The 24,869-nt window shown below is 44.5% G+C and overlaps 1 protein-coding gene and 1 pseudogene across 3 annotated transcripts in view; both read left to right on the top strand.

Annotated features, from left to right (window-relative positions):
- The window catches only part of TEX11 (testis expressed 11), a 1,490,225-nt gene that overhangs the window by 579,198 nt on the left and 886,158 nt on the right, over positions 1–24,869 (top strand). The gene's annotated exons all lie outside the window — the stretch shown is intronic.
- LOC134951939 (5S ribosomal RNA) lies at positions 11,713–11,833 on the top strand (annotated as a pseudogene).

Here is a 24,869-nt window from a genome sequence, read left to right as displayed (position 1 = left end):
AGCCCATGGTGCTGAAATATATATATATATATATATATATACATATATATATATAGAAAGAAAACAAAAATTATGATAGACTGGATGTGTATTTGGTGATACAGACTTTGACATTAAGTGTAATAGATTAGAAGTGACAATAGAGTATATAGGATGATTAAAAATAGTCATAGTTAAAAAATATTTGCCACCCATCTGTCACCAATACAGAGCATTGCATTATATCTCGGTTATGACCTATGATTCTACTATCTGCTAGGATTAAAATTCCCATTTGGGATATATAGCAGCTTATAAATGATGGTCATATTTTCAATAAATGAGCAATTCATTATCACAGGTTGTCCTGCAGTTGGAGTGTGATTACTAACAAAACTATAGACATACCCACTTCGGCCTGAATTAGGCATTTGTACCTTACAATTCATATATTTCTCTTTATATTTTCGCAATGTCACCAATTAACAAACATCGGCACCCATTGAACTCCTCAATAATTAATTTTAATGAGAATTAATAAAATATTGTATTTTAGTTAGCTATTGTGACATTTAGTCGTACAACGTTATCTGTATACAGAGTGCTTCCCAACAAGAGTCTTCTTCTTTTTTCTTTTTTCCATGTTCTCACTATGAATAACTGACTCGGGGGAGCACCACTGATGGGTAACTTTTTTGATACACAAAAATAAGGAATGTGTTGCCTGAAGTATCTGCTCCCCAAAATAAGGATTTGAACCTTAAATTTATTTATCAGTTTATACAGATAACCATCATTATACACATACACCAATTATACCAGTGCGGTTTCCAATTTTTTTGTTTCTCAATCTACTGTATTTGTGACTGGTCTCCAGTCTTCTCGGAAATACCTGCACGGTGATATAAAGGCAACGGATATTCCTTCTTTAGGAAATCTCTGTTCCCTATTTTTCTCTTTCCTTTTTTCGGGAGTTCTCTCATGAAATATGAGTTTTAATCTTAAACAAGAGCTGAGTTCAAGACGCAAAAATAGGGATAATTTAGATGATATCTTCCCAAGTGAAATTATAGATAATGAACCCCATATCAGTTGGGAATCTGACTTTCACAAATTAAATGTGCTGCTACGAAAACAAATTAGGACCACCTGGGACCTTACAACTTTGGAAAACTACATTAAAAACAAAATATCACCTAGAGGCCTCCGTCCAAGAATTTTCCCGGCATTCGACTTAGCGAGCGAGAATTTAAAGAAGGAATGGGAAAATACTCTCCTCAAATGTTCAAGTGATCTTATGAACATTTTAACTAAACATAATAACCTGATACTGGAAGAATGCGAGCGTGATCTGGAAGACCTAGGTAAAAAATTAGAAACTTGGGAAAAGGATTTACAATTCCAGAAGTGCTTTGAACACAATAAACAAGAATTACAGGCTGTCATGACTGAGGTTTTTGTGAACCCGGTGTAGTGAAGTCTGTGCGGGCGACTGGAGGATTATGTGAATACTACCACTGACCTGGTTTGGAAATGTTGTGGACTCGAGTATTCTTCCGATGACTGGGAAGAGGAACCGCGGCAGAGATGGCCGAATCTAGGCTCTCCTCATACAGGATTAGGTCGGCAGACAGGAAGCACGTGGGGGCGCTGAAGGTCTCCTGAAAGACAGAACTGGAAAGGCGCTGATGAATCAGTGAAGAATACCAGGTTCAACTGTGCTAAAGGGCACGGGGTGCTTGGAGACACTGAGGTGCTTGAGGACACTGAGGTGCTTGAGGACACTGAGGTGCTTGAGGACACTGAGGTGCTTGAGGACACTGAGGTGCTTGGGGACACTGAGGTGCGTAGAGGCACTGGGGCTGGAAGCACGGAGGTACTGAGGCGCTGGAAGCACGGAGGTACTGAGGCACGGAGGTGCTGGAAGCACGGAGGTACAGAGGCACGGAGGTGCTGGAAGAACGGAGGTACTGAGGCACGGAGATGCTGAGGTACTGAGGCACGGAGGTGCTGGAAGCACGGAGGTACTGAGGCATGGAGGTGCTGGAAGAACGGAGGTACTGAGGCACGGAGATGCTGAGGCACGGAGGTACTGAGGCACGGAGGTGCTGGAAGCATGGAGGTACTGAGGCACGGAGGTACTGAGGCACAGAGGTACTGAGGCATGGAGGTACTGAGGCACGGAGGTACTGAGGCACTGAGGTACTGAGGCACTGAGGTACTGAGTCACTGAGGTGCTGAGGCACGAGGTGCTGGAAGCACGGAGATGCTGAGGCACGAGGTACTGAGCTCTGGAGATCCCAACTACAACAGTAGTAAAACTGAAACACGACTTCTGTGGTTTTCAGTGGAGAACACGGAATTCAGCACTGTGCCTTTAAGACGAAACATTGCAGCTGTGCCTTTACATTGAGACTCAGGGAAAATGATGAAATCAAATGGCAACACACAAGTAAACCAAACGGTAACAAGGGAACAGAGTTCCCACAGGAACTTAGGTACAAAGGTTACCTTAAGGGAGCTCAGCATAAGACTCACACAAGGCTGTATGTGACATGAGGAACTGGCCCAGATTCCAACTCAGCCTCCTGATTTATACTTCCTGGTCCCTGATGATTGGTGGGCAGGATTAGGTGATGTAGAGAGTCTCAGGCTGGCAGAGGATTGGACAACTCTGGGTCAGGTGAAGTCACTGTCATGTGACTACTCTAGAGGAGGCTGTGAAGTGCAGCGAGGCCTAGCAGGCCGAGAGAACACTGAAGCCTGAACTTCAGATTACTGAATTCAGCCTCACACAGGAGATCACCACAGGTGGAGCTAATTAACTATTACCTCTCAGGCAGAGAACTCAGGAAAACTGACAAGCTGTTTAACTCCGTGAGTGAAAAGACACAGGATCCAGGACAGATGGCAGGGGTAAGTCACCAAATATAAAACCTACAGTCAGGATTGTGACAGTATCCCCCTCTTCAAGGGTGGACTCCGGACACCCATCTTGAATCTTAGAGGAACTTGAGAAATTCATACAGAAGAATTTAGGACCTTCGTTGATGCAGATTCCAAAGGTTTGGGACTAAATTCTTTAACTACAGCGTTACTGAAAGTCTGTAAGTCATGGAACACAGGATCATTACTTTCAAAGAGCATGTTGGCCCACTCCAAAGCTCTTCCTCTGAATGCCAGGAACAGATATCGAGTAACGTTGGAAAGAGTTACTGCACCTGAAGGATCAGACTCCATCCGAGAGAGAAATTGTTCAACCAGAGCGGCATATTGCAATAAATCTCCATCAAAGTAAATAGGTGGAAAACCATCAGACGAAAGCTTAGAGGATGAAACTGAAGAAAGCTTTGGCTGGACGAGTAGGACTGGATTGGATCCGAGGATACTTGAATTGGCTGGAGCCAAAGGAGACGGACCAGGCTGGTCCTGGAGTATTGCTGGACCGGCTGGAACCGGGACGGACTGACCAGGCGGAGCCTGGAGTATTGATGGACCGGCTGGAACCGGAACGGACTGGCCAAGCTGGGCCTGGAGTATTGCTGGACCGGCTGGAACCGGGACGGACTGACCAGGCGGAGCCTGGAGTATTGCTGGACCGGCTGGAACCGGGACGGACTGACCAGGCTGGGCCTGGAGTATTGCTGGACCGGCTGGAACCGGGACGGACTGACCAGGCTGGGCCTGGAGTATTGCTGGACCGGCTGGAACCGGGACGGACTGAGCCCTTTCTTCACAGGGCTGGGCTGAGGCAAGAGCCCCCACTTCACGGGGCTGGGCTGAGGCAAGAGCCCCCTCTTCACGGGGCTGGGCTGAGGCAAGAGCCCCCTCTTCACGGGGCTGGGCTGAGGCAAGAGCCCCCTCTTCACGGGGCTGGGCTGAGGCAAGAGCCCCCTCTTCACGGGGCTGGGCAGCACTCTGTAGACTCTCTGGCTGGGCAGCCCTCTGTAGACTCTCTGGCTGGGCAGCACTCTGTAGACTCTCTGGCTGGGCAGCACTCTGTAGACTCTCTGGCTGGGCAGCACTCTGTAGACTCTCTGGCTGGGCAGCACTCTGTAGACTCTCTGGCTGGGCAGCACTCTGTAGAATCTCTGGCTGGGCAGCACTCTGTAGAATCTCTGGCTGGGCAGCACTCTGTAGACTCTCTGGGGCTGGGCGCTCTGAACCCCTCACTGGGGCTGGACTCTCTGAAGACGCCCCTCCTGGGGCTGGACGCTCTGAAGACGCCCCTCCTGGGGCTGGACGCTCTGAAGACGCCCCTCCTGGGGCTGGACGCTCTGAAGACGCCCCTCCTGGGGCTGTGGACACGGACTCCTCTGTGACTGTAAATGGCTTGAACATTCTTCTCTGGACACCCAACTTGGGATAAGGTCTTTTAACCACCGGACCCCAGTCATAAATTTGAGTCTCTCTCAGAAGAGTAGACTTCTTGATACCCCCGTCAGCAGCAGATGGATCGGATACTGTGGATGACTTGTAGACATGAGCACTATGATACTGAGATTTGTCACTATTACCTGGCTTGCGAAGAATACAGTCTTTAACAAAATGACCAGAATTTCCACAGTAAAGACAGAGATGTAGCTCCTTACGCCGCTGACGTTCAGCTTCAGAGAGCTTGGGCCGTGGATAGCTCTGATGAAAAACTTTCCCTTGCGCAGAGGAAGAGACTCTATTAACTGAATGGGACAAAACAGGATCAACAACGTTGGTAGTATTCCTGAGGAGATCAGGCATCACAGAGAGAATACTAGGCAAAAGTTCTTGTAACTGTAGTAACATCTGGTAGAAAATCTGCAGTTGGTCAGGAGTCTTAGAGCAGAAGGTCATAGAATCTCTGGAGGACGAATTCCGCTGCAGACACTGTGCCAATCGATGCTGAGTCGACTCCAGACCTCCCAAGCGTCCTGCAATATTGCTTAGGAGGTCATGCGTCAGACAAACACTTTCGGCCGGGTCCATGTGGCCAGTTCCTACTGTCATGACTGAGGTTTTTGTGAACCCGGTGTAGTGAAGTCTGTGCAGGCGACTGGAGGATTATGTGAATACTACCACTGACCTGGTTTGGAAATGTTGTGGACTCGAGTATTCTTCCGATGACTGGGAAGAGGAACCGCGGCAGAGATGGCCGAATCTAGGCTCTCCTCATACAGGATTAGGTCGGCAGACAGGAAGCACGTGGGGGCGCTGAAGGTCTCCTGAAAGACAGAACTGGAAAGGCGCTGATGAATCAGTGAAGAATACCAGGTTCAACTGTGCTAAAGGGCAAGGGGTGCTTGGAGACACTGAGGTGCTTGAGGACACTGAGGTGCTTGAGGACACTGAGGTGCTTGAGGACACTGAGGTGCTTGGGGACACTGAGGTGCGTAGAGGCACTGGGGCTGGAAGCACGGAGGTACTGAGGCACGGAGGTGCTGGAAGCACGGAGGTACTGAGGCACGGAGGTGCTGGAAGCACGGAGGTACAGAGGCACGGAGGTGCTGGAAGAACGGAGGTACTGAGGCACGGAGATGCTGAGGCACGGAGGTACTGAGGCACGGAGGTGCTGGAAGCACGGAGGTACTGAGGCACGGAGGTGCTGGAAGAACGGAGGTACTGAGGCACGGAGGTACTGAGGCACGGAGGTGCTGGAAGCATGGAGGTACTGAGGCACGGAGGTACTGAGGCACAGAGGTACTGAGGCACGGAGGTACTGAGGCACGGAGGTACTGAGGTACGGAGATGATGAGGCACTGAGGTACTGAGTCACGGAGGTGCTGAGGCACGAGGTGCTGGAAGCACGGAGATGCTGAGGCACGAGGTACTGAGCTCTGGAGATCCCAACTACAACAGTAGTAAAACTGAAACACGACTTCTGTGGTTTTCAGTGGAGAACACGGAATTCAGTACTGTGCCTTTAAGACGAAACATTGCAGCTGTGCCTTTACATTGAGACTCAGGAAAAATGATGAAATCAAATGGCAACACACAAGTAAACCAAACGGTAACAAGGGAACAGAGTTCCCACAGGAACTTAGGTACAAAGGTTACCTTAAGGGAGCTCAGCATAAGACTCACACAAGGCTGTATGTGACATGAGGAACTGGCCCAGATTCCAACTCAGCCTCCTGATTTATACTTCCTGGTCCCTGATGATTGGTGGGCAGGATTAGGTGATGTAGAGAGTCTCAGGCTGGCAGAGGATTGGACAACTCTGGGTCAGGTGAAGTCACTGTCATGTGACTACTCTAGAGGAGGCTGTGAAGTGCAGCGAGGCCTAGCAGGCCGAGAGAACACTGAAGCCTGAACTTCAGATTACTGAATTCAGCCTCACACAGGAGATCACCACAGGTGGAGCTAATTAACTATTACCTCTCAGGCAGAGAACTCAGGAAAACTGACAAGCTGTTTAACCCTGTGAGTGAAAAGACACAGGATCCAGGACAGATGGCAGGGGTAAGTCACCAAATATAAAACCTACAGTCAGGATTGTGACACAGGCATATGAACAATCCATCATCGATCGTAAACGAACCAAATACGTCAGGGATAAAAAGGACTTTGCCTCGGGAAAAGTCTTTAAATGGCAAAGGCCCACCTGGAAAAGAAATACAACTCAACATACAGGTGATTATTCATCCTCAGAGGCAGAAGCGTCTGGAACAGAAGATACTACTGATTACATACCCGACAAACATTTGGGTTCCAGAGGACAAGCAAGCAACAGCCAATACGATCCCTCCCCCTCTGCCTCTTCTTCTTCTTCTTCTTTTTTAGGGAACCCCCGGACAGGGAGGGCACGAGGAAGACAAAGAGGAGGAAGACGAGGAGGGGGCGGAAGAGGAAGAAGAGGTCAACAGCAATGGGATTTCTCACCCCCGCTGACCCGAAACACACAAAGGAGATGACAACTACCAGTTTACTGACTAAGGTGGAAAATGAACAACAGGATAATAAACTCAAAATCATTAATCTTTCTGAACACATACTCACAGATGCACAAAAATCAATATTGAGTAAAGGCCTGACATTCTCTCCCACAGGACATTTTGAGAGGTTCAGATGGGAAAAGGACTTGAAACTATTTGGAAGGAAATTAATATTGACAAAACTCTATAGTGATAAAATATCTCCCATTACCACAAGGGGAGAAACCCCCGAAATAGAGGAATCCGCAACCTCAGACTTACAAGCAATGGAGGAAGAAGCACTGGCTGCACTATATGAATTAGAACAAGACCAATATGTGTCAAATCGTATGGACCACAGACCTCCTATCAGGCCTGCTATCAAGAAGAAGTCTACATATTTTCCACCTGAACAAATATGTCCAGAAGTTCAGGTATTCCAGAAACTGGTTGCAAAAGAATTTGATCTAATTCATACCAACAAGAAACATCTCCGCCACTCAAACATGACATATCAAGAAAGAAAGGCCATGAGGGAGATACAAACATGGCAGGATGTCATAATAAAGCCCTCGGACAAGGGAGGCAACATTGTGATTTGGCCTAAAACAGACTATATCAAAGAAACACTACGACAACTGGAATCTACTGATTGTTATAAAAGGATACTTTTGAACCCCCTAGGTAACTATATGTTGGTCTACTCTAAGATTATTACTCAGGCTCGAGAACAAGGGTCAATTACGAGACAAGAATATGAATACCTACAAACTCAGAATCCGAAAATTCCTACATACTACATGTTGCCAAAAGTGCACAAAAATATTCTAAACCCACCTGGGAGACCGATAGTATCAGGTATAGGTGGACTAACTGAAAAGGCGAGCATTTTTTTGGACCTACACCTTAGACATCTTGTACTGGGTCTTCCTTCATATATGCAAGACACAACAGACATGCTTAGGAAACTTCATGACGTAAAATTGGAGGACAACCAATACCTAGTATCATTGGACGTAGAAGCATTATATACCTCTATTGGCCACACAGAAGGTATAGCAGCAGTTGAATATTTTCTACATGACGAAGGGTGGGAGGAATTTCATACTTTTTTGATCAAATTGCTGCACTTTGTACTGCATTATAATTTCTTCGTATTCAATGATAGATTTTACCTCCAAACGCGAGGTACTGCTATGGGGGCGGCCTGTGCACCTACTTATGGGAAAATATTTTTAGGATGGTGGGAGAGAGAATTCGTCTTCAAAGATACCAATGATGATTTTACATCTAACATCATCATGTGGACGAGATATATAGACGATATCTTTATGATATGGGAAGGGGACCTACAACTACTACATCAGTTCATAGAGCGTCTCAATGACAACAACCTTAATCTTCGTCTAACTCATAACATCAGCCAGACGGAGTTACCATTTTTGGACCTAATGATATACAAGGACTCAGAGGGAATGATCGCCACAAGTCTGTACCGAAAAACTACGGCGACTAATACCCTACTACATCAGACAAGTTCACATTTTCATCCCACCATAGAAAATATACCAAAAGGGGAATTCCTGCGTCTTCGCAGGAATTGCTCAGATGATCACAATTTTAAAAAACAGAGTACAGAGCTGGCCCAACGACTACGTGAAAGAGGATACAGTAATACCTCAATAAAAAAAGCCTCACGGAATGCACAAATTGTCCCCAGGGATGACATTATCTTCAAGAAAAAAGAGACAGCACAAAACACAAATATCATCAGATTTGTGGGCAATTATTGCCACGAATGGAGGGAGATAAGTGAAGCGATACAAAAACATTGGCATGTATTACATGCTGACTCAGACTTATCAGAAAAACTCGGTCCACGAGTTTCTATGAGTTGGCGGAGGTCCAGAAATTTAAAAGACCAACTGGTACAAAGTCATTTCCAAAGAATACCCACAAAGAAAACTATTACAACAGGAACATATCCCTGTGGGAAATGCAAAGCTTGCAGACACATTGAAACAGTGAAGGAAGTAAAAGATAAATACGGGACAGAATTCAAGATCAATGATTATATGAATTGTCTAACTGAAGGGGTCATTTACTGCATCAAATGTAGCTGTGACAAGAAATATGTGGGTATGACCACTCGCCCACTAAAACAACGTGTTTTAGAACACATTGGGACCATACGCAATGCCATCTCTGATATTAGAAAAATGAAACCACTCACTACGGTAGCACGCCATTTCTACCAACATCATGATAATAGATGGGAGGACCTGAGGGTCTTCGGACTTGAAAAAATCAAACTCGGAATACGTGGTGGAAGTTTGACAGCTATCCTATTGAAGAAAGAATGTGAGTGGATCTTCAAATTGGGCACTATCCACCCTTTTGGGATGAATGAAAATATAAACTATGGAGTTTTCTTAAATTAAAACAGTAATTCCACTGTCCTGAATGAATTTTTTCTGCCCCCTTCCCCCTAATCTTAATCCTTTTTTCATTTACTACTTAACATGAAAAGTTAAGTTTACTGAACAATATTGATAATAACCAGTAAATATTATATACCCCTATTCCCTAAGAATCAGATTTTAATATAACACTAGCACCAATAATACATTTTCTCATGACACTAAAGGATATCTTAATAAGATAATAATCCTTATTATTTCATGAATTTAATTTACTCTATAACACTGCCACTAATTAAATAATTTTTATCGATCCATCTATTTATATATACATTATTAAAAATTTCTATATTAATCTATTTTTTAACTGACTATTTTTAATCATCCTATATACTCTATTGTCACTTCTAATCTATTACACTTAATGTCAAAGTCTGTATCACCAAATACACATCCAGTCTATCATAATTTTTGTTTTCTTTCTATATATATATATATATATATATATATATATATATATATATATTTCAGCACCATGGGCTCACAATCAACTGTTTCACAATTTTTTATATATATATATATATATATATATATATATATATATATATATATACACATATGCTTATCAATGTATGTGCATACACATGCCTTTTGTAGTAAAAAATAATAATTTCCATCACAATGCCCTCATAATGATTTTTTATTATATTCTAAACAATTGTCACAATCCATATACCATTACATAGACCCTTCACTTTATTTCACTACATTTTTATAAATTTCTTATTTTATTTATTCACTTTCATTATATTATTCTATTTATATCTATACTCACTTTTATTAATAAATTCATTTTCATTTTTACCTTTATTAGTCACTGTCACTTATTCGCTAACTAATTGTCTTTTAATTTTTCTAGCAATATCCTAATTTAATATTATTTCCCCTTAATAATGTATATATTTGCCCTTTTTCAGGCACAGGCACACTAAGTGTCATACATAGATTTACCTATATATATAACAATCTGCAACCTTATTACATTATATTATATCATCTCTTCATGTACCTGTATGTATATAGACAAAGGTATTTACATTCCATTTTAAGTGTTTTTCATAATCTATATCATCTCTATATCCCTATTTTTTGTATATATATATTTTTTGTAAATATATATTTTTTGTAAATATTTCCCTGAATTAATCTCACAAGCTCTTTTTTAAAATAACTATATGACTGTCTACTATGAAATGCTGAATGGTCCTTTAAACTGTCAATCATGACATATTATCCAATGGGAACCAGCAGGTCTGATATCGAATATGACAGGACAGTATATCTATCAATCACTAATTAAGAACCAATCAGCTAACAGCACTATCAATATAAGAATAAACAAGGGTTAGAACCCACTGACGCCCTGTGACCAAGCTACTTGCGAAACGTACGTCAGGAAGGAGACTACATCCTCACGGTCACGTGGTGCGCACACGTGACCCCAACGAGCCGTTCTCGGCAAAGTCCGTCGCCAAGGGAACCAGCCAAACAGGAAGCACAGTGCAGCCGGAGCTCGGCAGCAGGCAGAACGCGGGCAGACGCGGCCGGCACCTTCCTTATACCAGGATCTCCCCCAATATACAAGTAGGACTAGAACTGTATGAATGTACACCAGGTTTGGTATATACATATGTTTTTTTGCACCAGTGCATTTTCATTGCACGGACTGGTATTAACAATATCTTACCCACATGGTGCATAGACTATTATACTACTGACAATCAATTATCACCAGCAAGGGAATTAATGCAAACCTGTTTGGGGTCTATATCTCTATCTAAAAAACGGACGTGGATACGTCTGCTATTTTTGGACCTTATCTAGCACATAAACGCCCTCTCTCTCTCTTTTTTACACTGCAGAAACCCATAATTATCTCAGTATTTCCTTATGACACGTATATATCATATAAAACACACTCTGTGTCAATTTATTATTATTTGTCTATTACCTGAGAATAATTTCTGGTTGGTCATGAGAGCTGAAGGTTTCATTGTTTATGTTTTCCTGCTTCTTTGATTTTCATAATTCAAAGTGTAATATCATACGTTCATCACTGTTTTGGAGACCAGATTTGGAGGTTTCCCTTTCCTGCACAGTTAAAATATTATTATGATCTAATGTTTCATTTTTATATACACGATAAACTATGCAGCTGAGAGGTTTATTCCTACTGATACTGCGACTAAACTAAGCCGTGAAAACCTAGATGGGTATTTAATCTTTTGTCATACCTTATCATTTTTGATAAAAATTTGATTTCCATATCAAATCAGCTGTACCGATACCTGTGGCTCATATAACAATGCAAATTGGCTCCCGTCTGTACCCAATTGTGGACACAGTGTGACAAGGGTGAGCATAAGGTCTGCGGTCATACCCCGCTGGAGATGCCCAATCTCATCTGATCTTGGAAGCCAAGCAGTGGAGGGCCGGGTTAAGTACTTGGATAGGAGACTACCAAGGAACACCCTGGTACTGCAAATATTTGCCACCCATCTGTCACCAATACAGAGCATTGCATTATATCTCGGTTATGACCTATGATTCTACTATCTGCTAGGATTAAAATTCCCATTTGGGATATATAGCAGCTTATAAATGATGGTCATATTTTCAATAAATGAGCAATTCATTATCACAGGTTGTCCTGCAGTTGGAGTGTGATTACTAACAAAACTATAGACATACCCACTTCGGCCTGAATTAGGCATTTGTACCTTACAATTCATATATTTCTCTTTATATTTTCGCAATGTCACCAATTAACAAACATCGGCACCCATTGAACTCCTCAATAATTAATTTTAATGAGAATTAATAAAATATTGTATTTTAGTTAGCTATTGTGACATTTAGTCGTACAACGTTATCTGTATACAGAGTGCTTCCCAACAAGAGTCTTCTTCTTTTTTCTTTTTTCCATGCTACTCAGAAACCGCAAGAAAATATTTAGTAGCAGTTCTGCTAGTCTTTTGTTCGCTATTCTGCTAAGCTAAGATACACTCCCAGAGGGCGGCGGCCTAGCGTGTGCAATGCTGCTAAAGGCAGCTAGCGAGCGCACAACTCGGAATGAGGGCCATAGTCACATACATACAGTACACACATAGATCCATTTTTATATCTATAAATTAAAGTATGCATATTACCCCAGTTTGAGATTCAAATGGAACTCTATTACTACTCTATCAGCGCCTTCCTGTTTTGTTGTGTATATATATATATTTTTTTTCTGAAGTGAGGAGACAATTAGCTGATCAGATGACATGTTAGATGTTGCAAGGTGACCCTACTGTGCCCTTCAAAAAAAGACTTGATGATTTGCTGAATTTGGCATTTGTGCAACAGTGGATAATTCAGGACACCTACTGTATGTTTGTTTTTTTAAGGACTGGGGCAAATGTATTAAGCTTGGAGAAGTGATAAAGTGGAAGGTGATAAGGCACTTGCCAATCAGCTCCTAACTGTCAGGTTACAGGCAGGGTTTGCAAAATGACAGGATCTGTGTGCTTGGTGTGTTATCACCTGCCACCTTATCACTTCTCCAGGCTTAATACATCTGCTACTTAGCTTCCGATATGTCCGATTCTTTATTTGCTGCCTTAAATACATAAATCTTTTGTACATCCCCCAGGATGACCAATAATCTCTGCAAGGTATACACTTTTTTCACTTGTGGCATAAAAATTAGATGGTTTTCTTCAACCATGTGTCAGAACCAGTGGCGTAAGTTCGTCACTGTTGCCCGGAGGCAAGATAAATATTGGTGCCCCCCTATTTCCTATGTTAAGATAAATATATGTATGACTGTGCATATATATGTGTGTATGTGTGTTTATGAAGTGTTCTGAAAAATTTTTATATACTGTATTTATACCTTTAATTGTCTTTTATTTTAAATCACACATTTCTTAGCAGTCATACCCAGGATTAGAACCCATGACCTGTTACACTGACAGCAGACACTTTACTGATGGAGCTATTTGCTCGTGTAGAAGAAGCATGAGAATTCTAACTATATGAAGTTACGTGTAATTGCCAGAGAAGTATATTCGTATAGTTAAACTTCTCATATTTCCTATACAGGAGCAAACAGCTTCATCAGTAAGGTGTCTGCTTCCAGTGTAATAGGGTGTGGTTTCTAATCCTGGGTATGATACTTGTAAAATGTGTATATTCAGTATAATAAAGAGGGTGTGACATGTAAGGTGCAGGGACCAGTGAGGAAGTCGGCCACTGAAAAGACAGCGACAGCTATCAGTTAACTTAATTCAATGGTGTCACAGAATGGGAGGAGAGGTGCCCCCCTTCAGAGCAGGAGCCCGGCGGCAGATGACTCTGTTGGCTCCCAGAGTTCTGCCTCTGGTCAGAACTATCAATTAGAGATGAGCGGGTTCGGTTTCTCTGAATCCGAACCCGCACGAACTTCATGTTTTTTTTCACGGGTCCGAGCGACTCGGATCTTCCCGCCTTGCTCGGTTAACCCGAGCGCGCCCGAACGTCATCATGACGCTGTCGGATTCTCGCGAGACTCGGATTCTATATAAGGAGCCGCGCGTCGCCGCCATTTTCACACGTGCATTGAGATTGATAGGGAGAGGACGTGGCTGGCGTCCTCTCCATTTAGATTAGGAGAGAGAGAGAGAGATTGACCTGAGGCTGATACTGTAGAAGAGAGTGCAGAGTTTAGTGACTGACCACAGTGACCACCAGCAGTGCAGTTGTTTTATTTAATATATCCGTTCTCTGCCTGAAAAAAACGGTACACACAGTGACTCAGTCACATACCATATCTGTGTGCACTGCTCAGCCCAGTGTGCTGCATGCCTGCATCATCTACTGTATATATTATATATCTGACTGTGCTCAGCTCACACAGCTTATAATTGTGGGGGAGACTGGGGAGCACTGCAGTGCCAGTTATAGGTTATAGCAGGAGCCAGGAGTACAAGACAGTCACATACCATATCTGTGTGCACTGCTCAGCCCAGTGTGCTGCATCATCTATGTATATATTATATATCTGACTGTGCTCAGCTCACACAGCTTATAATTGTGGGGGAGACTGGGGAGCACTGCAGTGCCAGTTATAGGTTATAGCAGGAGCCAGGAGTACATATTATATTAAAATTAAACAGTGCACACTTTTGCTGCAGGAGTGCCACTGCCAGTGTGACTGACCAGTGACCTGACCACACTGACCACCAGTATAGTTAGTAGTATACTATATTGTGATTGCCTGAAAAAGTTAAACACTCGTCGTGTGACTTCACTTGTGTGGTGTTTTTTTTTTTATTCTATAAAAAACTCATTCTGCTGACAGACAGTGTCCAGCAGGTCCGTCATTATATAATATATATACCTGTCCGGCTGCAGTAGTGATATATATATATTTTTTATATCATTATTTATCATCCAGTCGCAGCAGACACAGTACGGTAGTTCACGGCTGTAGCTACCTCTGTGTCGGCACTCGGCAGTCCATCCATAATTGTATACCACCTACCCGTGGTTTTTTTTTCTTTCTTCTTTATACATACATACTACTACATCTCTTTATCAACCAGTCTATATTAGCAGCAGACACAGTACAGTACGGTAGTTCACGGCTGTGGCTACCTCTGTGTCGGCACTCGGCAGTCCGTCCATAATTGTATACCACCTAACCGTGGTTTTTTTTTCTTTCTTCTTTATACATACATACTACGACATCTCTTTATCAACCAGTCTATATTAGCAGCAGACACAGTACAGTACGGTAGTTCACGGCTGTGGCTACCTCTGTGTCGGCACTCGGCAGTCCGTCCATAATTGTATACCACCTAACCGTGTTTTTTTTTTTCTTTCTTCTTCATACATACATACTACGACATCTCTTTATCAACCAGTCTATATTAGCAGCAGACACAGTACAGTACGGTAGTTCACGGCTGTGGCTACCTCTGTGTCGGCACTCGGCAGTCCGTCCATAATTGTATACCACCTAACCGTGGTTTTTTTTTCTTTCTTCTTTATACATACATACTACGACATCTCTTTATCAACCAGTCTATATTAGCAGCAGACACAGTACAGTACGGTAGTTCACGGCTGTGGCTACCTCTGTGTCGGCACTCGGCAGTCCGTCCATAATTGTATACCACCTACCCGTGGTTTTTTTTTCTTTCTTCTTCATACATACATACTACGACATCTCTTTATCAACCAGTCTATATTAGCAGCAGACACAGTACAGTACGGTAGTTCACGGCTGTGGCTACCTCTGTGTCGGCACTCGGCAGTCCGTCCATAATTGTATACCACCTACCCGTGGTTTTTTTTTCTTTCTTCTTTATACATACATACTACTACATCTCTTTATCAACCAGTCTATATTAGCAGCAGACACAGTACAGTACGGTAGTTCACGGCTGTGGCTACCTCTGTGTCGGCACTCGGCAGTCCGTCCATAATTGTATACCACCTAACCGTGGTTTTTTTTTCTTTCTTCTTCATACATACATACTACGACATCTCTTTATCAACCAGTCTATATTAGCAGCAGACACAGTACGGTAGTTCACGGCTGTAGCTACCTCTGTGTCGGCACTCGGCAGTCCGTCCATAATTGTATACTAGTATCCATCCATCTCCATTGTTTACCTGAGGTGCCTTTTAGTTGTGCCTATTAAAATATGGAGAACAAAAATGTTGAGGTTCCAAAATTAGGGAAAGATCAAGATCCACTTCCACCTCGTGCTGAAGCTGCTGCCACTAGTCATGGCCGAGACGACGAAATGCCAGCAACGTCGTCTGCCAAGGCCGATGCCCAATGTCATAGTACAGAGCATGTCAAATCCAAAACACCAAATATCAGTAAAAAAAGGACTCCAAAACCTAAAATAAAATTGTCGGAGGAGAAACGTAAACTTGCCAATATGCCATTTACCACACGGAGTGGCAAGGAACGGCTGAGGCCCTGGCCTATGTTCATGGCTAGTGGTTCAGCTTCACATGAGGATGGAGGCACTCAGCCTCTCGCTAGAAAAATGAAAAGACTCAAGCTGGCAAAAGCAGTAGCACCGCAAAGAACTGTGCGTTCTTCGAAATCCCAAATCCACAAGGAGAGTCCAATTGTGTCGGTTGCGATGCCTGACCTTCCCAACACTGGACGTGAAGAGCATGCGCCTTCCACCATTTGCACGCCCCCTGCAAGTGCTGGAAGGAGCACCCGCAGTCCAGTTCCTGATAGTCAGATTGAAGATGTCAGTGTTGAAGTACACCAGGATGAGGAGGATATGGGTGTTGCTGGCGCTGGGGAGGAAATTGACCAGGAGGATTCTGATGGTGAGGTGGTTTGTTTAAGTCAGGCACCCGGGGAGACACCTGTTGTCCGTGGGAGGAATATGGCCGTTGACATGCCTGGTGAAAATACCAAAAAAATCAGCTCTTCGGTGTGGAACTATTTCAACAGAAATGCGGACAACAGGTGTCAAGCCGTGTGTTCCCTTTGTCAAGCTGTAATAAGTAGGGGTAAGGACGTTAACCACCTCGGAACATCCTCCCTTATACGTCACCTGCAGCGCAAGTCAGTGACAAGTTCAAAAACTTTGGGTGACAGCGGAAGCAGTCCACTGACCAGTAAATCCCTTCCTCTTGTAACCAAGCTCACGCAAACCACCCCACCAACTCCCTCAGTGTCAATTTCCTCCTTCCCCAGGAATGCCAATAGTCCTGCAGGCAATGTCACTGGCAATTCTGACGAGTCCTCTCCTGCCTGGGATTCCTCCGATGCATCCTTGCGTGTAACGCCTACTGCTGCTGGCGCTGCTGTTGTTGCTGCTGGGAGTCGATGGTCATCCCAGAGGGGAAGTCGTAAGCCCACTTGTACTACTTCCAGTAAGCAATTGACTGTTCAACAGTCCTTTGCGAGGAAGATGAAATATCACAGCAGTCATCCTGCTGCAAAGCGGATAACTGAGGCCTTGACAACTATGTTGGTGTTAGACGTGCGTCCGGTATCCGCCGTTAGTTCACAGGGAACTAGACAATTTATTGAGGCAGTGTGCCCCCGTTACCAAATACCATCTAGGTTCCACTTCTCTAGGCAGGCGATACCGAGAATGTACACGGACGTCAGAAAAAGACTCACCAGTGTCCTAAAAAATGCAGTTGTACCCAATGTCCACTTAACCACGGACATGTGGACAAGTGGAGCAGGGCAGGGTCAGGACTATATGACTGTGACAGCCCACTGGGTAGATGTATGGACTCCCGCCGCAAGAACAGCAGCGGCGGCACCAGTAGCAGCATCTCGCAAACGCCAACTCTTTCCTAGGCAGGCTACGCTTTGTATCACCGGTTTCCAGAATACGCACACAGCTGAAAACCTCTTACGGCAACTGAGGAAGATCATCGCGGAATGGCTTACCCCAATTGGACTCTCCTGTGGATTTGTGGCATCGGACAACGCCAGCAATATTGTGTGTGCATTAAATATGGGCAAATTCCAGCACGTCCCATGTTTTGCACATACCTTGAATTTGGTGGTGCAGAATTATTTAAAAAACGACAGGGGCGTGCAAGAGATGCTGTCGGTGGCCAGAAAAATTGCGGGACACTTTCGGCGTACAGGCACCACGTACAGAAGACTGGAGCACCACCAAAAACTACTGAACCTGCCCTGCCATCATCTGAAGCAAGAAGTGGTAACGAGGTGGAATTCAACCCTCTATATGCTTCAGAGGTTGGAGGAGCAGCAAAAGGCCATTCAAGCCTATACAATTGAGCACGATATAGGAGGTGGAATGCACCTGTCTCAAGCGCAGTGGAGAATGATTTCAACGTTGTGCAAGGTTCTGATGCCCTTTGAACTTGCCACACGTGAAGTCAGTTCAGACACTGCCAGCCTGAGTCAGGTCATTCCCCTCATCAGGCTTTTGCAGAAGAAGCTGGAGACATTGAAGGAGGAGCTAACACGGAGCGATTCCGCTAGGCATGTGGGACTTGTGGATGGAGCCCTTAATTCGCTTAACAAGGATTCACGGGTGGTCAATCTGTTGAAATCAGAGCACTACATTTTGGCCACCGTGCTCGATCCTAGATTTAAAGCCTACCTTGGATCTCTCTTTCCGGCAGACACAAGTCTGCTGGGGTTGAAAGACCTGCTGGTGAGAAAATTGTCAAGTCAAGCGGAACGCGACCTGTCAACATCTCCTCCTTCACATTCTCCCGCAACTGGGGGTGCGAGGAAAAGGCTCAGAATTCCGAGCCCACCCGCTGGCGGTGATGCAGGGCAGTCTGGAGCGACTGCTGATGCTGACATCTGGTCCGGACTGAAGGACCTGACAACGATTACGGACATGTCGTCTACTGTCACTGCATATGATTCTCTCACCATTGAAAGAATGGTGGAGGATTATATGAGTGACCGCATCCAAGTAGGCACGTCACACAGTCCATACTTATACTGGCAGGAAAAAGAGGCAATTTGGAGGCCATTGCACAAACTGGCTTTATTCTACCTAAGTTGCCCTCCCACAAGTGTGTACTCCGAAAGAGTGTTTAGTGCCGCCGCTCACCTTGTCAGCAATCGGCGTACGAGGTTACATCCAGAAAATGTGGAGAAGATGATGTTCATTAAAATGAATTATAATCAATTCCTCCGCGGAGACATTGACCAGCAGCAATTGCCTCCACAAAGTACACAGGGAGCTGAGATGGTGGATTCCAGTGGGGACGAATTGATAATCTGTGAGGAGGGGGATGTACACGGTGATATATCGGAGGGTGATGATGAGGTGGACATCTTGCCTCTGTAGAGCCAGTTTGTGCAAGGAGAGATTAATTGCTTCTTTTTTGGGGGGGGTCCAAACCAACCCGTCATATCAGTCACAGTCGTGTGGCAGACCCTGTCACTGAAATGATGGGTTGGTTAAAGTGTGCATGTCCTGTTTTGTTTATACAACATAAGGGTGGGTGGGAGGGCCCAAGGACAATTCCATCTTGCACCTCTTTTTTCTTTTCTTTTTCTTTGCGTCATGTGCTGTTTGGGGAGGGTTTTTTGGAAGGGACATCCTGCGTGACACTGCAGTGCCACTCCTAAATGGGCCCGGTGTTTGTGTCGGCCACTAGGGTCGCTAATCTTACTCACACAGTCAGCTACCTCATTGCGCCTCTTTTTTTCTTTGCGTCATGTGCTGATTGGGGAGGGTTTTTTGGAAGGGACATCCTGCGTGACACTGCAGTGCCACTCCTAAATGGGCCCGGTGTTTGTGTCGGCCACTAGGGTCGCTAATCTTACTCACACAGTCAGCTACCTCATTGCGCCTCTTTTTTTCTTTGCGTCATGTGCTGATTGGGGAGGGTTTTTTGGAAGGGACATCCTGCGTGACACTGCAGTGCCACTCCTAAATGGGCCCGGTGTTTGTGTCGGCCACTAGGGTCGCTAATCTTACTCACACAGTCAGCTACCTCATTGCGCCTCTTTTTTTCTTTGCGTCATGTGCTGATTGGGGAGGGTTTTTTGGAAGGGACATCCTGCGTGACACTGCAGTGCCACTCCTAAATGGGCCCGGTGTTTGTGTCGGCCACTAGGGTCGCTAATCTTACTCACACAGTCAGCTACCTCATTGCGCCTCTTTTTTTCTTTGCGTCATGTGCTGATTGGGGAGGGTTTTTTGGAAGGGACATCCTGCGTGACACTGCAGTGCCACTCCTAAATGGGCCCGGTGTTTGTGTCGGCCACTAGGGTCGCTAATCTTACTCACACAGTCAGCTACCTCATTGCGCCTCTTTTTTTCTTTGCGTCATGTGCTGATTGGGGAGGGTTTTTTGGAAGGGACATCCTGCGTGACACTGCAGTGCCACTCCTAAATGGGCCCGGTGTTTGTGTCGGCCACTAGGGTCGCTTATCTTACTCACACAGTCAGCTACCTCATTGCGCCTCTTTTTTTCTTTGCGTCATGTGCTGATTGGGGAGGGTTTTTTGGAAGGGACATCCTGCGTGACACTGCAGTGCCACTCCTAGATGGGCCAGGTGTTTGTGTCGGCCACTAGTGTCGCTTAGCTTAGTCATCCAGCGACCTTGGTGCAAATTTTAGGACTAAAAATAATATTGTGAGGTGTGAGGTATTCAGAATAGACTGAAAATGAGTGGAAATTATGGTTTTTGAGGTTAATAATAATATGGGATCAAAATGACCCCCAAATTCTATGATTTAAGCTGTTTTTTAGTGTTTTTTTAAAAAAACACCCGAATCCAAAACACACCCGAAACCGACAAAAAAAATTCGGTGAGGTTTTGCCAAAACGCGGTCGAACCCAAAACACGGCCGCGGAACCGAACCCAAAACCAAAACACAAAACCCGAAAAATTTCAGGCGCTCATCTCTACTATCAATAGCTTTCTTAGAGACACCAATCTGTTTGCTGAGATGTAGTAACCAGGGTAGAGGAGAAGCGACAGTCATTGGCCAGCTGGAAAGTGTATACCCATCATAGGGGGTAATTCCAAGTTGATCGCAGCAGGATTTTTGTTAGCAATTGGGCAAAACCATGTGCACTGCAGGGGAGGCAGATATAACATGTGCAGAGAGAGATAGATTTGGGTGGGGTGTGTTCAATCTGCAATCTAATTTGCAGTGTAAAAATAAAGCAGCCAGTATTTACCCTGCACAGAAATAAAATAACCCACCCAAATCTAACTCTCTCTGCAAATGTTATATCTGCCTCCCCTGCAGTGCACATGGTTTTGCCCAATTGCTATCAAAAATCCTGCTGCGATCAAATTGGAATTACCCCCATAGTCTGTTTTACTGAACATCACAATGTCATCAGCTTTTGCGGAGGAGTTTCTAGGTACCCAAAAGCCCCTCTTAACGACTGGTTTAATAATAAACTCATTTTTTTCTCAAATGTGAAAATGCCCTAATGTTCTTGTTATGTGAGTTTAGAAGTGTTTGGTATACCTATGTCATCTTCAACTAATCTTTGAAAACTTTCTCTTTAAGTCTATTCATAAGTCATGATGACTCCTAGCTACGCACAGCTTGACTCCCTGGCTCCTGAGTATATTCCACAGTTAGTTTGCTAGGGAGGGGCCTTAGACTGCACACCTATAGCTGCCAGTAATGTGAGGTGCTACCTACTGAGACTTGTAGTTCTACAGAAGAAAAAAGGGGGGTGTTGTAGGTGCACTGTCTCTAGCATTACTGATATCATATAGCTTAGCATATAATAAATAGTGGAGTTTAGTTATGAATTGATCAATGCATGAAGCTGCAGCCCCGCGGCAAGGGACTCCACTCTGCTGCAGTACCTAACACTATAGGGGTTCAAACCTAGGGCACGGGACCCCCCAAAAAACCACAGCCAAGCAACCCCAGGGCATCGCAGGGAATAATTATGTGTAGTGAGAAAGATTAAGGGATAGGTGAGAAAAAAAGGGTGTTATGGGGTGAATTAATATAAGTGAAAAAAATGTGTGACATGTATAATAAACAAACGGTGAAAGTGCCAAATTAAATGTAATGCTGCGATGCCCTGTTGTCGCCCAGCCACGGCAGTCCAGGAGGCCCCGTACCCCAGGAGCCACCCCATTTCTGACCTATTGTGCTGAATAATTGGACTTACCTAGAATTGTGCCATATTCACAAGTGCAGTCATGCTAGGTACCCTAGTTAAAATAAATGAGGGTCAGGTGCGGGTGGGTGCAAGTCTAAGAATGAAGGTGTCTCACTCCTTCAGGTGTGTCTATACAAAACACTTTTAGTTTGCTAGGGAGGGGCCTTAGACTGCACACCTATAGCTGCCAGTAATGTGAGGTGCTACCTACTGAGACTTGTAGTTCTACAGAAGAAAAAAGGGGGGTGTTGTAGGTGCACTGTCTCTAGCATTACTGATATCATATAGCTTAGCATATAATAAATAGTGGAGTTTAGTTATGAATTGATCAATGCATGAAGCTGCAGCCCCGCGGCAAGGGACTCCACTCTGCTGCAGTACCTAACACTATAGGGGTTCAAACCTAGGGCACGGGACCCCCCAAAAAACCACAGCCAAGCAACCCCAGGGCATCGCAGGGAATAATTATGTGTAGTGAGAAAGATTAAGGGATAGGTGAGAAAAAAAGGGTGTTATGGGGTGAATTAATATAAGTGAAAAAAATGTGTGACATGTATAATAAACAAACGGTGAAAGTGCCAAATTGAATGTAATGCTGCGATGCCCTGTTGTCGCCCAGCCACGGCAGTCCAGGAGGCCCCGTACCCCAGGAGCCACCCCATTTCTGACCTATTGTGCTGAATAATTGGACTTACCTAGAATTGTGCCATATTCACAAGTGCAGTCATGCTAGGTACCCTAGTTAAAATAAATGAGGGTCAGGTGCGGGTGGGTGCAAGTCTAAGAATGAAGGTGTCTCACTCCTTCAGGTGTGTCTATACAAAACACTTTTAGTTTGCTAGGGAGGGGCCTTAGACTGCACACCTATAGCTGCCAGTAATGTGAGGTGCTACCTACTGAGACTTGTAGTTCTACAGAAGAAAAAAGGGGGGTGTTGTAGGTGCACTGTCTCTAGCATTACTGATATCATATAGCTTAGCATATAATAAATAGTGGAGTTTAGTTATGAATTGATCAATGCATGAAGCTGCAGCCCCGCGGCAAGGGACTCCACTCTGCTGCAGTACCTAACACTATAGGGGTTCAAACCTAGGGCACGGGACCCCCCAAAAAACCACAGCCAAGCAACCCCAGGGCATCGCAGGGAATAATTATGTGTAGTGAGAAAGATTAAGGGATAGGTGAGAAAAAAAGGGTGTTATGGGGTGAATTAATATAAGTGAAAAAAATGTGTGACATGTATAATAAACAAACGGTGAAAGTGCCAAATTGAATGTAATGCTGCGATGCCCTGTTGTCGCCCAGCCACGGCAGTCCAGGAGGCCCCGTACCCCAGGAGCCACCCCATTTCTGACCTATTGTGCTGAATAATTGGACTTACCTAGAATTGTGCCATATTCACAAGTGCAGTCATGCTAGGTACCCTAGTTAAAATAAATGAGGGTCAGGTGCGGGTGGGTGCAAGTCTAAGAATGAAGGTGTCTCACTCCTTCAGGTGTGTCTATACAAAACACTTTTAGTTTGCTAGGGAGGGGCCTTAGACTGCACACCTATAGCTGCCAGTAATGTGAGGTGCTACCTACTGAGACTTGTAGTTCTACAGAAGAAAAAAGGGGGGTGTTGTAGGTGCACTGTCTCTAGCATTACTGATATCATATAGCTTAGCATATAATAAATAGTGGAGTTTAGTTATGAATTGATCAATGCATGAAGCTGCAGCCCCGCGGCAAGGGACTCCACTCTGCTGCAGTACCTAACACTATAGGGGTTCAAACCTAGGGCACGGGACCCCCCAAAAAACCACAGCCAAGCAACCCCAGGGCATCGCAGGGAATAATTATGTGTAGTGAGAAAGATTAAGGGATAGGTGAGAAAAAAAGGGTGTTATGGGGTGAATTAATATAAGTGAAAAAAATGTGTGACATGTATAATAAACAAACGGTGAAAGTGCCAAATTGAATGTAATGCTGCGATGCCCTGTTGTCGCCCAGCCACGGCAGTCCAGGAGGCCCCGTACCCCAGGAGCCACCCCATTTCTGACCTATTGTGCTGAATAATTGGACTTACCTAGAATTGTGCCATATTCACAAGTGCAGTCATGCTAGGTACCCTAGTTAAAATAAATGAGGGTCAGGTGCGGGTGGGTGCAAGTCTAAGAATGAAGGTGTCTCACTCCTTCAGGTGTGTCTATACAAAACACTTTTAGTTTGCTAGGGAGGGGCCTTAGACTGCACACCTATAGCTGCCAGTAATGTGAGGTGCTACCTACTGAGACTTGTAGTTCTACAGAAGAAAAAAGGGGGGTGTTGTAGGTGCACTGTCTCTAGCATTACTGATATCATATAGCTTAGCATATAATAAATAGTGGAGTTTAGTTATGAATTGATCAATGCATGAAGCTGCAGCCCCGCGGCAAGGGACTCCACTCTGCTGCAGTACCTAACACTATAGGGGTTCAAACCTAGGGCACGGGACCCCCCAAAAAACCACAGCCAAGCAACCCCAGGGCATCGCAGGGAATAATTATGTGTAGTGAGAAAGATTAAGGGATAGGTGAGAAAAAAAGGGTGTTATGGGGTGAATTAATATAAGTGAAAAAAATGTGTGACATGTATAATAAACAAACGGTGAAAGTGCCAAATTGAATGTAATGCTGCGATGCCCTGTTGTCGCCCAGCCACGGCAGTCCAGGAGGCCCCGTACCCCAGGAGCCACCCCATTTCTGACCTATTGTGCTGAATAATTGGACTTACCTAGAATTGTGCCATATTCACAAGTGCAGTCATGCTAGGTACCCTAGTTAAAATAAATGAGGGTCAGGTGCGGGTGGGTGCAAGTCTAAGAATGAAGGTGTCTCACTCCTTCAGGTGTGTCTATACAAAACACTTTTAGTTTGCTAGGGAGGGGCCTTAGACTGCAC

The sequence above is a fragment of the Pseudophryne corroboree genome, chromosome 8, assembly GCF_028390025.1.
Source record: "Pseudophryne corroboree isolate aPseCor3 chromosome 8, aPseCor3.hap2, whole genome shotgun sequence".
In the NCBI taxonomy this organism is placed as follows: Eukaryota; Metazoa; Chordata; class Amphibia; order Anura; family Myobatrachidae; genus Pseudophryne; species Pseudophryne corroboree.
This window is presented reverse-complemented; position numbering and strand designations above follow the sequence as displayed.